The sequence below is a fragment of the Sus scrofa genome, chromosome 13 (assembly GCF_000003025.6).
Source record: "Sus scrofa isolate TJ Tabasco breed Duroc chromosome 13, Sscrofa11.1, whole genome shotgun sequence".
Taxonomy (NCBI): Eukaryota; Metazoa; Chordata; class Mammalia; order Artiodactyla; family Suidae; genus Sus; species Sus scrofa.
This window is the reverse complement of record NC_010455.5, coordinates 143734393-143751281: the sequence shown is the minus strand read 5'-3', so window position 1 is coordinate 143751281 and position 16889 is coordinate 143734393. Positions and strand designations below refer to the sequence as shown.

At 36.1% G+C, this 16889-nt stretch overlaps 1 protein-coding gene and 1 long non-coding RNA gene across 7 annotated transcripts in view; both read right to left on the bottom strand.

Moving 5' to 3' along the window:
• The window catches only part of LSAMP (limbic system-associated membrane protein), a 628666-nt gene that overhangs the window by 552905 nt on the left and 58872 nt on the right, over positions 1 to 16889 (bottom strand).
• The window catches only part of LOC110256529, a 54486-nt gene continuing 38323 nt past the window's right edge, over positions 727 to 16889 (bottom strand). The window contains exon 2 of the long non-coding RNA XR_002338132.1: positions 727 to 15551. This is a non-coding gene — a long non-coding RNA (uncharacterized LOC110256529). The remainder of the gene's footprint in view (positions 15552 to 16889) is intronic.

Sequence of the window (16889 nt, the reverse complement as noted above, 5' to 3'; positions counted from 1 at the left end):
ACAAGGTTAAGACAGAGAATAAAAACAAAAAAAAAAAAAATTTCAGTTGAACTCTCAGATCTTAAGGAAGTAAAATAACAAGGAACCTTTAGAGAGTGTGGAGGCAGGAAGCCACAGAGGGTCTCCTGAGGTCTCACCTCTAGGGTGCATGAGTTCCAATCACTTCCCATCCCACTCCACAACCCAGCACTTCTAGCTTCCACTGAGGCTCCACACTCAAGAGTGCTGAGGAGACCAGTTCAGTCCAGTGCACTAACCAAGACAAAGAAGGCTTCATGGTTGATGGTGGAAAAAGCAACAGGTAGAAGGCAGGAGTGTCAATTCCCCCCAAAAAAAGGTAGTTGCTTTTACAGAAATAAAAGAAATGTATTCTGTCAGGCCAAATCCCTTCATTCAGTGTATGTATTTGCTGGACTTCAGTAGGAAGCTAATGTGTGAGGATATATAAGGATAGGAGAGTTGGTGGATGACAACAATCTTTGGAACAAGGCAGTAACATCAATTGCAAGGACATACAAGAGGGAATGGAAGAGAAGCCTAAGATTCTCCCCACACTTGGAAGGAAAGTAAGCTTTGTTATGCCAAGTTTCATCTGACAGGAGAATAAAATACAAATGAACTAACAAACAACAACAAAACGGAAGCGTATTAGTTATGCTCAGTGCTAGAATACAATAATAAATTCACCAGTTAGATTTTTTTTTTTTTTTTTTTTTTTTTTTTGGGCTTTTTAGAGCTGCAACCACGGTATATGGAGGTTCCCAGGCTAGGGTCTGAATTGGAGCTACAGCTGCCAGCCTACGCCATAGCCACAGCAATGCAGGATCGGAATCACATCTGCAACCTACACCACAGCTCAAGGCAACGCCGGATCCTTAACCCACTTAGAGAGGTCAGGGATCAAGCACGTAACCTCATGGTTCCTAGTCCAATTCGTTTCCACTGCAACACAATGGGAACTCCTAGAATGTTTTTTGTTTGTTTGTTTTTTTGTTAGAAGAATCTGCTTTTTCTTTTTTTCTTTTTGCAGCTTTTATTTATTTATTTTTAATAGTTATTTCCCCAATACATTTTTTTTCTACTGTATAGCATGGTGACACAGTTACACAAACATATACACATTCTATTTTCTCAGATTATCATGCTCCATCATTAGTAACTAGACATAGTTCCCAGTGCTACACAGCAGGATCTCATTGCTAATCCATTCCAAAGGCAATAGTTTGTATCTATTAACCCCAAGCTCCCCAACTACCCCACTCCCTCCCCTTCCCCCTTGGCATCCACAAGTCTATTCTCTAAGTCCATGATTTTCTTTTCTGTGGAAAGGTTCATTTGTGCCATATATTAGATTCCAATATAAGTGATATCATAATGGTATTTGTCTTTCTCTTTCTGACTTACTTCACTCAGGATGAGAGTCTCTAGTTCCATCCATGTTGCTGCAAATGGCATTATGTCATTCTTTTTTATGGCTGAGTAGTATTCCATTGTGTATATATACTACATCTTCCTAATCCAATCAGCTGTTAATGCACATTTGGGTTGTTTCCATGTCTTGGCTAGAATGTTTTTTTTTTAAACTTTGATATGAGTGATGATCTAGATGAAAGACATTTTGTCTTTATGTAGACCTGTTTCTATACAAAAACCTTGACTGAGTAAAAGTCTCTACTATGGAATAAAATATAAGGTGTTCACATATTAGGTTTTAATGATAGATTCTACTGGTTTCAGTACAATTTTCCAAACAGTAATGTCTACAAATAAAAAGCTAAGAACTGTTAATTTAAAAATATGGATTTGAAAAATGTAGCCAATAATTATTCTTCCCCACTTAAGAGTGCTTTTGGAGTTATGTAGGATATAAAGAAATAAATAGTCCAGTTATAAACTTTGGACTATATTTAAATATCTGCCCATCTACCTTTGGTAGATCTACCATGTATGAAATATCTTTTGCCATACTAAAGAAAATCTGGCTGCCGTGAAAGAAATTTTGGTTTACTTGAATCTTTCAATGGTGGTTACTATAAAGTATTATATTTTAAGCTGTATTTTAAACTTATTGAGGATAGAGACTCTGGGTCTAGTTCTTATCTACACTAAGGTGCATTTATACTATGTAAGTAATATATTTTAATTAATTCATTCATTCATTCATCAACCAATGTGTAAAGATTATTTCCCCTTGAATTAGTAGGTCTGAAAGAAGAGAATTTTTTGGTATGATATAAACACACAGAATCAAGATGCTGAAACTTTTCAAATGGCAGAAATAATAAAGATATAGACTTGTCCTCTCTTTAACATAGCTCTATGTGAGCACTCTGTATTAGACCAATCATGTCATCTTGATAACAGAGAATAATGTCAGAGGTAGACCTAGCTCCAAGTACCTATATCATAGCCTATGCTCTTAAGCAGCTTTTGGGTAGGGCCTTGGAAAATAAAACACCAGGGAATAGAACCTGAAGGCAGGAACTCAATGGGAGTCTTCTTAGGTTTAGTCCCTAGGATGGCCTAGGTCCAAGACAACACCCTGGAGAATGAACTACAGTTTACTTGAAGTAAACTTTTTGTAGGTGTTTTTCTAGTGCAGTGGGCCAAGAGAGACTGTATTTCCTTGAGGTCAAATCTTACCTCTATCAAAAGCATTTCTTTCCACGATTTGTCAACTTTTCATGAAGGCGAAGACCAGGATTGATAAGCAATGAGAATCAGAGCATTTTTCTAGTAACAGTTTTTGGCACTAACTACTCAAACTATCTATCACTGTGTCTTTAAGTGGCCATTCATATTTGTCTGCACACAGAACTATTATTCAGGACCTTCTCACACATATTTTTACATAAATGAATAAAAAATTTCAAGGAAACATGGAAGAAAGATTCAAAGGATCAAAGAAGTCCAAGCATTTGATCTCCAAGGATGTTTGGGAGGATGTGCCTGAGAAGCAATGCATTTGTTCATTTATTAATTTAGAAAATCATTTACTGAGTAGCTACTTAGTGTTAAGGGCTGGAAATTCAGAAATGGTAGATCCATTCTGTGCACTTAAGGTTTACCTTCTTCACTTTGCCTTAATAATGGTGACTGGGATTAAGGAATAATTCTAGGTACCAAAGTCAAAGACCTATTTATTTTGCCATATTATAGTATTTTTTGAATATTTCTTAGCAGTCACATGCTACATTGTTTTCTTGAGCCATTTTCTACATGTGCATTGCCTAGCCTATCACAAAATATGAATAGTAGGGGAGGGTATGAACTGATTTAATTTGCCAGACTTGGGAAATAAGGCAGCTGGCATATCTTGTACCTAAAACAATTACTCCCATGCCTTATGTAAACACTACCTAAACACTTCCAAATGGCACATTAGACATTAACAACCTGTTTAATAACAACTGATTAGATTAGGTGAGATAATTGGATCATTGCATTAGAAGAGTCAAAGGTATGGGCATAACCCAATAAGATCCTATATTTCTATTTTATTTTATTTTATTTTATTTTGGTTTTTAGGGCCACACCCATGGCACATGGAAGTTCCCAGGCTAGGGGGCAAATCAGAGCTACAGATGCCAGCCTATGCCACAGCCACAGCAATGCCAGATCCGAGCTGCATCTGCGACCTACACCACAGCTCATGGCAACGGCGGATCTTTAACCCACTGAGTGTAGCCAGGAATCAAACCACATCTTCATGGATCCTAGTCGGGTTTGTTAACTGCTGAGCCATGAAGAGAACTCCAAGATCCTGTATTTCTTGAATATGTATATCTGAGGACTTACACTAGAGAAATCACAACCACTGATCCTCAACATAGTACCACTGATCTATTTCCTAAGCTGGGCCTGGAGTATATGTGTGCTAAACACTTCATAAAACACAAAAAGAAAAGTCAAATGGTCACCTATTACAAAGATGTTAGAACTTAAATATATCTTAAGTTTGTGTATCACTTTTATTTCCTCATCTTCTATCAAGTATACTTCTTTTTGACCTAAGTTTCTTCATCTATCTGAATGAGGTATTTCTTTGCCTTTTTTATATTTATTCATTTTCTTACCTTTCCATTTATGTCATGAAACCACTACTTACAAGCACAAATAATTATTCACTGGTTCTCTTATTTTTGTTTCCCGACGCATTCTTTCCAGACCTAAAGACTGTGACTATATGCTATCTCAGAATGTGCTTGTCTATAAGCACAAATGAACATTCTCCTAACCTAAGGACATGAGCGGCAGGTGAATGAGTGGGAGCAAAACTGCTTCTGGTAAATGCAAATGGGTGGAAAATTTTAGCTGCCTAATAGGTTCTTCTAAATGCTGTAATAATATTTCTCATTTAATTAATAGTGTGAGAAGAGCACTGGTAAAGGCTCAGAGGGATGCATACCGTGTTCTTTTGCAGCTGTGCACAGAGGAGGTGGGGTGAACCTCTTCTGACAAGTTAAAACCATGATAATATACAGTAAAACAAGGCTGAAGGCAAACTTATACTCATAAATCCAAAAGAGGTGATTGCCAAGAGTGGGCGGGAATCATGTGGACTCTTCTGTAAGCTCTCCAAATAACTTGGTTAATACTCATGTAGCCCACCTGTATATCAGAAGATTATATATAACAGTTAAAACAAATCTCTATAACTGACAGTGATTATCTAGATTCCAAAGTAAGAGACCAACTGGAGGCAAACTAACTTAAATTTTTTTCAATAAAACATGCTCAAAGTTAGGTGAATAGTATTTAGACTGGCTCTAAATATACTTCATTGGCTTCCTCTAAAAGATGACTAACTAGTTTGGAAAAGCTGGCTCCAGTCAAATAGGTTTCTTGGCATTCAAATCCAAAGGAAAGACAATGCCTACGATCATATTGGACACTTTTAATAGAATTTACTATCTGAGAATGTGACATGGTGAAGGAACCATTAATGACTGAATGCTTCATCAGGACAGGTTATAATAGAGGTCAGCACTTCTATTAATAGTGGGGTTATTTTTCAGAGAAGTAACAAAAGCTTTGGCCATCAGAGACAGAAGCCAGGACATAAGAAACACAATTTTTCCCAGAAAAAAAATATTTTCAAGACCTAGGTAATATGCATATATAATTGCTCATATGTATGTATGTACATATATATAATTTAACTGAAAAAAATCATCCATGGTTGGCTAGAAATCTTCCCTATATAAAATTACAAAAACAGGTAGTATTTAAAAACATAAAACATAAATTCATAGCTAACTAGAGTTTTACCTCCTCAGAAAAGAATGTTTGTTTTTGATAAACCTAGGTAGCTATGAGATTAATAATAGAAGTTCTAGAACTGATATAAAGTAATTTTTGCTAATGGAAATACATAGGTACTGTTTAAGGACCAATTCAAGAAGCTTAAGATCTAATGTATAAAAGTTAGCTTTAAGTTTTAAACAAGAAGTAATTTAAGTGTGTAACATTGAGGGAAATGCAGAGCTTTTCCATGAGCATAAAGAAGAAAGGTAGAAAAAAGCAGATCCTGTGATATGAAGGCTTAGGAATACAATAATAAAGACAGAGCCTCTGCCTAAAAAGACCTTAGGATCTATAGGCTGAGGCACGCAGATACGGCAAATAGTTTTAATAAAGATCTGGGTGTGATACACAGGTGAGTGGTTAGAAAAAAATATTATTTACAACACTGGCTGCAATTTGAGCCACAAGGATAGAAGCATTCATTCTGAGGAGATAATTACTCTTAGCATCTGGAAAACCTCTTTCAAAACCCTTTGGTTATATTCCCTCTCTCCACCCTGGTAGGTCTACCAAGAGGAAGGGAGATCTGGAAGTAATGAAGAACAGGAATGTGGGCTTGCCCTCTGGCAGCTCTTGAAGCAGCTCTAGAATAAAGAAATGTTTTGTGGAGTGGCACAGGAATCTGGAGAAGAGGAAGAGGAAAAAGGTCACATGAGGAACATGAAGGCAGTCTTTAGTCTTAGGGGGAAACAGACTGTCACGGTTTGAACTATGTCCACCCAAAACTCATAAATTGAAGTTCCAACTCCTCATATCATAGAATTTAACTGTTTGGGGAGATAAGACTTCTAGAGTGAGTCTCCAACCAATATGACTAGAGTGAGTCCTTATACAAGAAGAGTTAAAGACATCAGGGGTATGTGCACACAGAAGGATGACAATGTGAAGAGGCAATAAGAAGGCAGCCATGTGCAGCCAAGAAGAGAGGCTTCAGAAGAGCCCAACCCTGCTAGCACCTTTATCTCAGACCTCCGGGCTCCTGAACAGTAAGGAAATTAATTTCAGTTGTTTAAGGCCCCTGGTCTATGGTATTTTGTTATGGTAGCTCTAGCAAACTAATACATAGATTTAGTAAAGTCAGGATGAACAGAGTATTAAAACAAAAAAAAAATGTAATTCTAAATGTTTTTATTTTGTGCTACATTCAATGACCCTTTATTATCAAATCTTTTAAAAAGTCTACTTACATAACAACATTGCGGTTGCAGTAGGTTTTGGAGAATAGAAGAGATGTTTGAGGAAACACAAGGCAGCTAAAAGTGGGCAGTCTATAAATACACAATTAAGAATTAACGAGAACAAGAATTTAGTATAAAACTATCAGAAGACAAGGAGGATTCTGGGTAGATGGTAAAGTAGGAGGAATCAGAAACCAAGACAATTGTAGAATCCAGTTGATATAACTCTTTTGGAACTCTGGCATCCATTAAAGGCTTGCAACTTCCAAGAGATGCTTACATAGTAAATTGTGGTTAATTATGGTCAATTTCAGTTCTTAACACAGTAGCAGCTACATACTGCCCACCATTAAGCCCCGTGGTGAGCAGCTGTGTATGTGTTACTGGAGGAGCCTGCACCTGCTTGCAGATTTCAGGGTAAGCAAAAGGACCCCTGTCTTCCAAAGATTATAGGTCTGCTCTCTGACTGGTTCACAACACAGATATGAAGAGAAGAAAGAGGAGGCTCTTGTTCTTTTACCTCCTCCCATTATTGCAAACTCCTTCCCCTTCTGACTGAAGGTAATTTCAGAGGACTTAAAGGGATGTCAACATTTTCCCCCTCATTTTCACTTTTTTTCCACTCTTGGGAGCAAGGCAATGAAGAATAAGATATTTAAAAACAATGACATATATGAGGAAAATTAAAGGATAACTGCACATGGCCAGAGTAAGACACAGGCTCAGAAAAAAACCTGAGAACAACTTAAGTTTACCCTCAGATTCATCCTTCTCACAGATATAGTCTATAATAATCACTTCTGAACTCCTTCCATCAAATGGAATTTGTGCTGAATAATTCTTGATATTGAAGAGAAAAGAATTCCAAAAATCTGAATAAATAGAGAACACTCTAAAGCGAAGTTCTATAATCAATACTGAGGTCTCATGGAGTAGCTGACTTTGAATTCATTTCTCATATATTAAAGGTGATGAAGAAGAACAGTCTAGGCTAAGTAGATCAACATGATCAAAGACAGTATCGGCAAACCTCTTAAGAAACCCAGAGACTGGTGACAAAACAAATGAGAACACTCATTTTATTATAGTGACCTCTTCAGGGTACTTCATTTAATGTCTAGTTCAATGTTTCACCATTACTGTTGTATATAAAAGAAAGTATCTTTTATATAGTATTCAAATTGTATGGTAAGACAGGTCAGCAGTAAAGAGATTGGACTATGAATTCATTTGTGATCACTTAAACAAAAAACATGATTGATGTCTTTTAGGACAATGAAAATTTCCCTGTTCTGCTGAGGATAGCAATGGTTACCTAGTCATTTCCAATAAAATCACATTAAATTGTAATAAAATAAGAAGCTGATCTTGTACTGCATTCAAGAGAATTTATTTTTTGTATAGAGACATTTGATTCTCATGAAAAGCTTTTATGAAATTGGTAGGCATTTGTCATTGCATGGGTATAATGCCACAGGACACTTACTTAGTACCTAACTTCTAAGAGTTTAATAAACTTGACAAATATTATTATGACATTAAATGCATGGTACTAGAAATGAGTTGAGGTTTGAGGATTTTAAGTGTCTGGCCTCAAATCAACTGTAGAGATGAAGACCAAACTCTGGTTACCTGCACCTTAGCTACTAGATTTCTGATTGTATTTTGATCCATAATCCATGAATTATACAGAATTTCAAAAAAAAAAATAATTAACTGAGGATAGTCAGAAAACCATTGTTGGCAATCACTTCCTACTTGTCAAAGCCACTTTACTGTTAACACTTCATTTACTGATGCATTTTTTGGTGTCAACCAAACTACGATCAGCCTACAAATTTCTCCATAGATTACTCAACTCATCTAGACTTGGGAATTGTAAGTCACAAATTGAGCTCTTCCAGGACTCCAGAGTCTGAACTGCTACCAATAAAATTTCTAAAAATAAGGAAGTGGGGATGTCTATGTAATCATTCTTCAGTATCCATGGGGAATTGTTTCAAGAACTTGGATACCGAAATCCTTGGATGCTCAAGTCCCTTATATAACATGATGTTTTGTGAATTCCTTAGTTGAATCAATAATGGTTCAGTCAAGATTCAAGATGCCTCCCTTGCCAGCTATATAGTTCCTTTAATCCTCTCCTGCCTTGGGTTCAGGCACAAAAAAAGGATGATTCCTTTTGGTAAATAAGTCCATCTACTTCACAGAGTTGATATCATGAGAAACAGATGAGGAAATTTATGTGAAAATTGCTTTGAAATGTATGTTATGCTTTCCACATTCATGCTACTTTGTCTTTTCTGTCTGTCATCACTATTATGATCATCATTATATTATTACTGAGAGAAGAAAGGGAAGCCATTTCAACCACTGTTGGGGAAAAGAACTCTAAACTGTGTTCCAAGCTGAACAGTTTCGGGCTACTGTTTGTTGCTAGGACAGTATTTGAAAGAAATAATAAAATCAAAAACTCAAACTCCCATCATGAAAAAACAATTTTAAAATATTTTAAAGAAAATGATTAGTATGTTTAGGAAATTCATAAAATATTTAAAAAATAAAAATAGTCCTACCATCTAATGATAAACATTTTTATCATTTAACATTTACTATTTTTCCTACAAGGATTTTTTTCCCTAAGAGTTTGGTTTTTGTTTTAAATTGTGAATATCATAATATACATAAAATGTATCTTTCCTTTTTTGTTTTCTTTTTTAATCAAAAGCATTTTTGTTATTTATAATAATAGTGCTTAATGGTAGATTTCTCTTGTAATATCTATAAGGCATTTTCTTAACTTTTAGAGTTGAGGATCATAACATCATCCTGAAATTCAGCTTGAAAAAAAAAAAACCTGGATGTAACCAACAACTTACTTTGAGAGCATTCTAGATTATTACTTTAGTAACTGAATCCTCTAGTGTTTTCAGGATTAAAATCCTAGGACAGTTTTCTACACACTAAAGTCTCATTTCATACGAAAATGCTTCAAAATATAGACATTTATGTGAACTCTTTATCATTTATGACTACATTTTTGTAGAATAATAACTATTGCACATATTTTTACTACGTATAAATTTACTTTTTATAATTTTATCTGACTGCAACACTACACTAAGCTCATTAATATTTAGTGAGTTTTGCTAATAATATAGCAGAATTCATTCTTTAGAAATTTAGAATAATTAGAATGTCTGTCAACAGCTTTTTAGACTACAATCCATAATTGTTGGAGAGGTGCTACTATTGAATGTATCTTATCAATTCCTTATAAAGAATACTCTGAATTCTGATAAATACAATCACAATGAAGTAAAACACCCATTGGGCGGATTACTTTTAAATATTGACATTAGGCTATTCTTGAACCTAATTACCTACTTCTCCAAAACAAAAATCTTGCGTCTCTCATTTTGGATAAAACGTGTAATGAAAAAGAATTCCTTCTTATTACAATGACAAAATATTTTCCTTTAGCAGGCCACACCAGAACTTAATCTGATGTTTCAAAAACAAAAGACAAAATAGAGTAACAACAACTCTTACATCAAGGGACTGTAATGGGATTAGAGTTTTATCCTTGAAACTGCACAAATACTTCATGAAAACCGTAGTTTAATTTTTGTTGTTCATAGTTCTATGGGTTTATGCAAAGAAAGAACATTTCTGTACTATCAGTCAATCTGTTTTGAAGCATTTTTTCTTAACACAGTTCTTACATCTAATTAATAAGAGCAATGTTTTGATTTATACATTCAGCTATCTCCAGATTTTTTACTGATGCCAAAATAAAACTTAAAGGAAATTAAACAAGGAGAACACATTTCAAAGATGCCCCTGTGGGGTCAATAAGCACCTATAAATATTTATATAATCCATCACTTAATGCCAAATCAATTTTTCTAAAACATTTTTCTCCATCAGTCCCGTGTTCAATAACCTCTCCACATATATTAAATAAAAACCAGCTCTTTGGCTCTGTATGTTAAGACAGCCATCAGCATAATTTGTCTTATCTACTTGTACTGTTTCTAAGAAAACAAGTCCAAACTTTACCTTGTATTCCTTCTTTCTTTACCCTACCAGCTTAAAGACACATACTGCCACCCTATTGAATTTATTGGCCACTATCCTATATCTTCTTCAAAGTTATAGCCCATTCACTTCTTTTAGTTTCATGATTTTCATGACTGCTAATAATATTTAAATTCTGTAGAACCCTTTCTTCTTCATAAAGAATTGGGTACCTATAACACACAAACACAGAGATACACATATAATACTTATTTATTAGAAAAACACCATTGGTCTCCTGTAACCAACAAGGAAACAGAGACTGCAAGTGGCATGAAAATAACTACTTACTTGGGAGCCAGAATTAGGGACTCAGTTTAGCACATCTCTCTGAGTTTACCATGCCCCAGATGTCAACTACACTCACTCTTCCACCCGAGAGCCCAGAAAGCACAGAAAGCATAACCTGGTCCCTGTGCTAGGGTGGGAGTGGGGAACTAAACTTCAGAATGCCTTTCTGAGAATTTCTGTTTCTGTCTAGGGCTGTTTCTCCCTTTCACAGTGCCCTCTAAACCTCTACTCTGTGTGGGGTGGACCAAATGTCCTAAAGGACACCAACACTCATGACTATAGAATCAACCTGGGGGCCCATGACCAGGCCCAGTTCCAAGTGAGTGGTCTGGTTAACAAATTGTTTCTGGTGGCGAATGTAATATTTCTTCAAGGAATTATATGAGGTTAGACAACCAGAATGGTGCTGACTCACTAATTTGAGGGGACTTTTTATAGTGACATAGACAGAAGCCTCTACAAAAAATATTTTCTCACTACCCACTCACCCTGGCATGACGTTCCTTCTGTGGGTATAAAGAAGAATGAGAAGCAGTTACAATACTATAGAGAACAGTTTAATACTACATATTAGCAGATTTTAGAATTAATAAAATTTGATCTTTATAAGAACTTAATTAATTAATTTGATAAACATTTATCAAGGGTCTTCTGTTTAGCACTAAATCAGATGCTGAGGATTCAGGGACTTACAAAATAGATAGTTTCCCTGATGTCTTGAGACTTGCAATCTAGTGGTATAGACAAAAATTAAACTAATTATATAGAAATAAATAACTGTCAGGTATAATTGTAAACATCATAATAAGGTTGACATGGGAACTCCCTCCAACCCCTCAATTAGAGGACCACCTCACTTAGCCTGTATAGTAGATGTGGCCATAAGATAAATAGCATCAGTTTAAATTTACAGCTGATTGAATTGAATTTGACAAAGTTAAATTACCTTGGTCAAGGTCACATAGTGTGTAGATGGTAGAAGTAACACATGTAACAGGACATATGCTTGGCCTGTTCTTTTTTCCATCAGTAAATTGTTTAGACCAAAAAATAGTCTTACCTCATATGAGTTCATTCTTACTGAGAAGATCATTGTGTGTTTGCAGACATTCCGAATGTTGTTATTGTATCAGGAAGATTTTAAAGAAATAAAAATCTCTATCAGTGAACAATTTAATTGGATTTATTGACTGTACATTTAATTGCTGTGATAATTATAAATAAACAAAGGTGATCATTTTTAATTGATCTAACCAAGGATATGTTCTCATCTATTCTCAGTATCATGCTGGGAAGTCAAGCAGTCTGCTGTAATTAAGGTGCGTGGCCAGGGCAACCTCTTTGAGAAGGTAAGAAAGACAAGAAGGACCCAGGCTCAGAGATCTGGGGATGGGCATTTCAACAAGTGAGTACAGTTGGTCTGAATCATGGAGAATAAAGTATATATTATTGGAAATTAAGAAAAAGTCAGTTCATGTGTGGCTTTTGTAGGCGGGGACAGGAATTTGGATTTTATTTTATTTTTTGCTTTTCCTTCTTTCAAATTTTTTTAATTTATTTTTTCTACCATACAGCATGGTGACCCAGTCACACATACATGTATATTTTCTTTTTTCTCACATTATCATGTTCCATCATAAGTGACTAGACATAGTTACCAGTGCTACACAGCAGGATCTCATTGCCAATCCAGTCCAAAGGCAAGAGTCCACATCTATTAACCCCAAACTCCCAATACATCCCACTCCCTCCTTTGTAACCACAAGTCTGTTCTCCAAGTCCATGATTTTCTTTTCTGTGGAAAGGTTCATTTCTGCCGTATATTAGATTCCAGATGTAAGTGATATCATATGGTATTTGTTAAAGGCTATGGGAAGACCATCATGAATTCTAAGCAAAAAAGTGGCATATGATTTTTATTATTAGAAGATTGTTCAGATCAAAGTCTTTCTGGATCAAGTGGGTATGTGGAAGGGAAATAAACGTTTATCCAACTGGAAATGATACTTAAGAATCCTCTAAAGGAAGTCAGAGTATAGTAGAAAAAAAAAAAACATGACCATAGGTAAGAATCAGCACAGTTAAAAAGATCTGTGATAAAGAGAGGATCCAGGTTGAGGAGAAATATTCTGACAAGCAAGGAAAACAGTCATACATGGACAACCTGATGCAACATCATAGTCTGGATTCATGTGCAGGTAAAATACAGAATTAAAAGACAGAAACCTAATCATTGTCACAAACTGTGTGTTTCCCCTGGATTCCTTCTGGGTTAGGAATTTTCGATTCCTCATTCTACAGTCACTGGCTTTCCCATGTGTAACACTCTTTACACCTGGAGCCCTTTTAGCACACCACGAGATACCTAGTGTGTAGCAGCAACACTTCACTGAGAACACTTCGGGCTTTACTTGTAGGACAAGTAACTGATTCTACTTTATTATCCACAGTCTTCTCATTTGTAAAATGGGATTATCAATAGCAGCTACCTCCTAGGACTACACAATATGAGAATGACTCAAAGGCAGGGATTGGCAAACTATGGCCCAAGGGCCAAATCTGGCTTGTGGCCTGTTTCTTTTAAAGTCTTCAAGAAAAAAAAATTTTGTAGGAGTTCCTGTTGTGGTTGAATGGTTAACAAACTTGACTAGCATCCATGATGACTCAGGTTTGATCCCTGGCCTCACTGAGTGAGTTAAGGATCCAACATTGCCGTAAGTGGTGGTGTAGGTTGCAGACGCACCTCGGATCCAGTATTGTTGTGGCTCTGGTGTAGGCTGGTGGCTACAGCTCCAACTGGACCCCTAGCCTGGGGAAGTCCATATTCCATGGGTGTGGCCCTAAAAAGACAAAAAAATTTAAAAAATAATAATAAAAATAATTTTTTTAATTTTGTTAAGGGTTGGGTTGCAATTTAAGAAAAGAGTATGTAACTGATAATATTTGTGTCCTACAACATCTAAATATTTACTCTCTATCCCTTTATAGAAAAAGTTTGCTGATCTTTGCTCTAAGGTAATGTTTAAATACTTAAAATTTTTTTTTTTAATCTCCAAATTTCTTACTTGTTACAGCTTTTGCCTCTTTTGGGAGTAAAAATTACACTGTTTCTCAACTTGGCTCAAAAGTGAAAAACTGTGCATCGCTTTACTATGCTGTTTGCTAAAAAAGTAAACACATCACATATACATAAACACATACACATGAACAGTCTTGCAGGGAAGACTGCTTAAGAAGGAAAATGCATAATGCAAATTCACTTTGACTATAAATGTTATTAATCTCCTTTTGCCAGTTTTCCATCAACAAAGAAGGGATAATTATTATCCACCCCAACTATTTCACAGGGATGTTAAAACTGAGATGAGAAGAGATCTGAGACCATCACTAGATGCTATACTGATCCAAGGCATTGCTATGATATTATTCAAGAGATTATTAATGAAAAATTATTCCAAGAGAAAACTATCTTACAAGAAAGTTTGGAGATGGCAGTGTCACCTTGCTATGTACCTGGGAGTATGTCTTTGTACCTGAAGACTCAATGTTTTCCCTCCGCCTTTAAATTTCTAGAGCAGGTTAAACTCCATTTCCTACACAATTGATTACTAGTAGGTACCCTGCTTACTAGATGTCCCATGGTTCAGAAATGAGTCATCGTAGTGATAAATAAACTTGATAAAAAAAACGATGCCATGGACCTAAACATAGAGCAGACATGCAAGGTAAATCCAGAATTTTGTTATTTTCAAACAAAAGGACACTATTGCATACCTAGTTCCTTTATTACAGCTTATCTGCTCCTTCTTTCCTATAAACAGACACAGAGAGTATGACACAGTTTGCTCTTATAGTAAAACCAGGATTAGATTTTAGGACTCTTGAGTTACCATCCAATATTTTTTGCAATAAAAAGGAAAAGGGAAGTAGGGGGAAAAAAAAAAAGATGAAGCATGGAGCTTGGAAAACAAGAAAATGAAAGGGAAATGAAGGATGTAATTACATATTTTAAAGAATATAGAAAATGGTATATAGGATTTCTATGTGAGGAGAAAGAGGAATAAAGACTCAAAGTGGGTGACAAACTGGCAACGTATGGTATGCTCTTGTTCACTGATGCCAGGATTATTCCAGTGGACCTGGGCCAAACTGCCATGACAATAATTAGCTTCAGTCCTTTGACAGATCATTCTGAAAACATTAGCAGGGCATTAGTGAGAATTACCCACTTTTCACACATTGATTACGTGTCACAATTGGCTCATCAGTATGTTGGTGCCTGGAGCTGCAAGCTAACTAGTCCTTTCCTCCTTCATCTGAGAGCTAAACCTGCTAACCTCAAACCAAGCCATGTAAAGGGATTTTGTTAAATAAGAACAAAACCATTTCACTTGTTTGGGAAGAAACTCATTAGTCAAACCAGAGAATTATTTGGCCTGTCTCTGCTCAGCAATGTACAGTAATCTACCATCTTCGTCTTTAAAATGATGTGTCACGTGTTTAGAAGAACGAAAGCCCATCCTCCACACCTCCTCTGGTTACTTACTCAGGTCTCAACTCAGGAATAGGTTGCCTCTCACTTTATCATTTTATTCTGAGGAATGCTCCTTTATTTCATCTCTCTCAGTCATCAACTGCCTTGGCTTATGGAACCACTAAATCAGTTGTCCTCAGCAGCCTGTACATTAGAATCACCTGGAAAGATTTCAAAGCAACAATGACGTATAGTCCACATCCCAGTCCAAATGACTCAGAATTTCTGGAAGTGGGACCTGGGCTCTGTGTTGGCTTATTTGTATTGAGCTCACAAGGTGAGTCTGATGCACACTATTGGTTGGGAATTACTGCATTTTCAAATTTATATTTAGGTTCATTAACCTGGAACACTGGGTGATACAGAATATACAGAGGGATAAAGTTAACAAATCAGTTGGATTATTCCCAATATTGATGACAGATGGTGCATTGTTCTCAGTACTTGTGAACAATCTAAAAATCCTTAGCAGAGAAAAGGTAACTTTGAGGGGGCGTTGTGTGATTTTTTTCCCCCTTTTCTTCATATCACCACCTGTCCACCCACACAGAAAACACATTTAATTTTGAGTCATATATTTTAGAAGGTGCAATTCTCTCACATGATTTTATAAGTGATTATGTTTTGCTAATTTGAAGAAGTCCAGCATGGAAACCCAGGGCAAAGCTCCCTCCTTCCCCCCTTTCCTTCCCTTCACTTTCAAAAGCTGTATGTCAAAACAACACTGACTAGAATATGTGAAATGAATTATCGAGATGCTTGGAGCTAAGCAGTCTCCGAGGCTGGTTGGATTATAGGACATGCAGGGGTGCATGTAAGTCATTGAGCTGTACTCAGTCACAGGTCAGATTCTGGATTCTTTTATTTCCACAGGAAATGCAAGAAGGAATAATAAAAGTTCAATCCAAAGAAAAAGAAGGTGAGGGGGAAATACCGTTTTTATATGGCTCTCTCTTAAGAGTCTAAAAAGGAAGACTGAAATTAAGTAGAATTGAAGTGAGCTGCATAACTTTGGCCAAGATATTTCCCATCCTCCAGATTCATTTTCTAGATCTGCTGCAGGAGAAAGCTGATTAAAATTCTTTTAATTCTCAGCAAGCAGTAAAGTGTTACGATTGTATGAGATAACTTCTTAGAGTATCAAATAGTAGGGTATACATAAACTGACTTCAGCAATGTAAGGTAGATCTCTGGAGCAAAAGGATTCATTTTTATAGTCCCCACTACTTGAGAGCACTCTTAAAGGTACAAGGAATGTAATAAAATGTGACTTGGCTAACACCAAGTTGAATTTCAAGTCCAGAGAGGATGATGTGTAAGCAGGCTTAAGCCCATCCAGTCTGTGCGTCAGAGGGGCATTCCTAGTCTCTACTCATCTTTACAAACTTAAGGATTCACAAAGATCTCAGTCTATATCTCTCATGATTATTAAGAGATTCTCCCAAGTATCCCTACATTTTATAGAAATGCCATTATTTAATACAGTTGCCTGTTTTAAA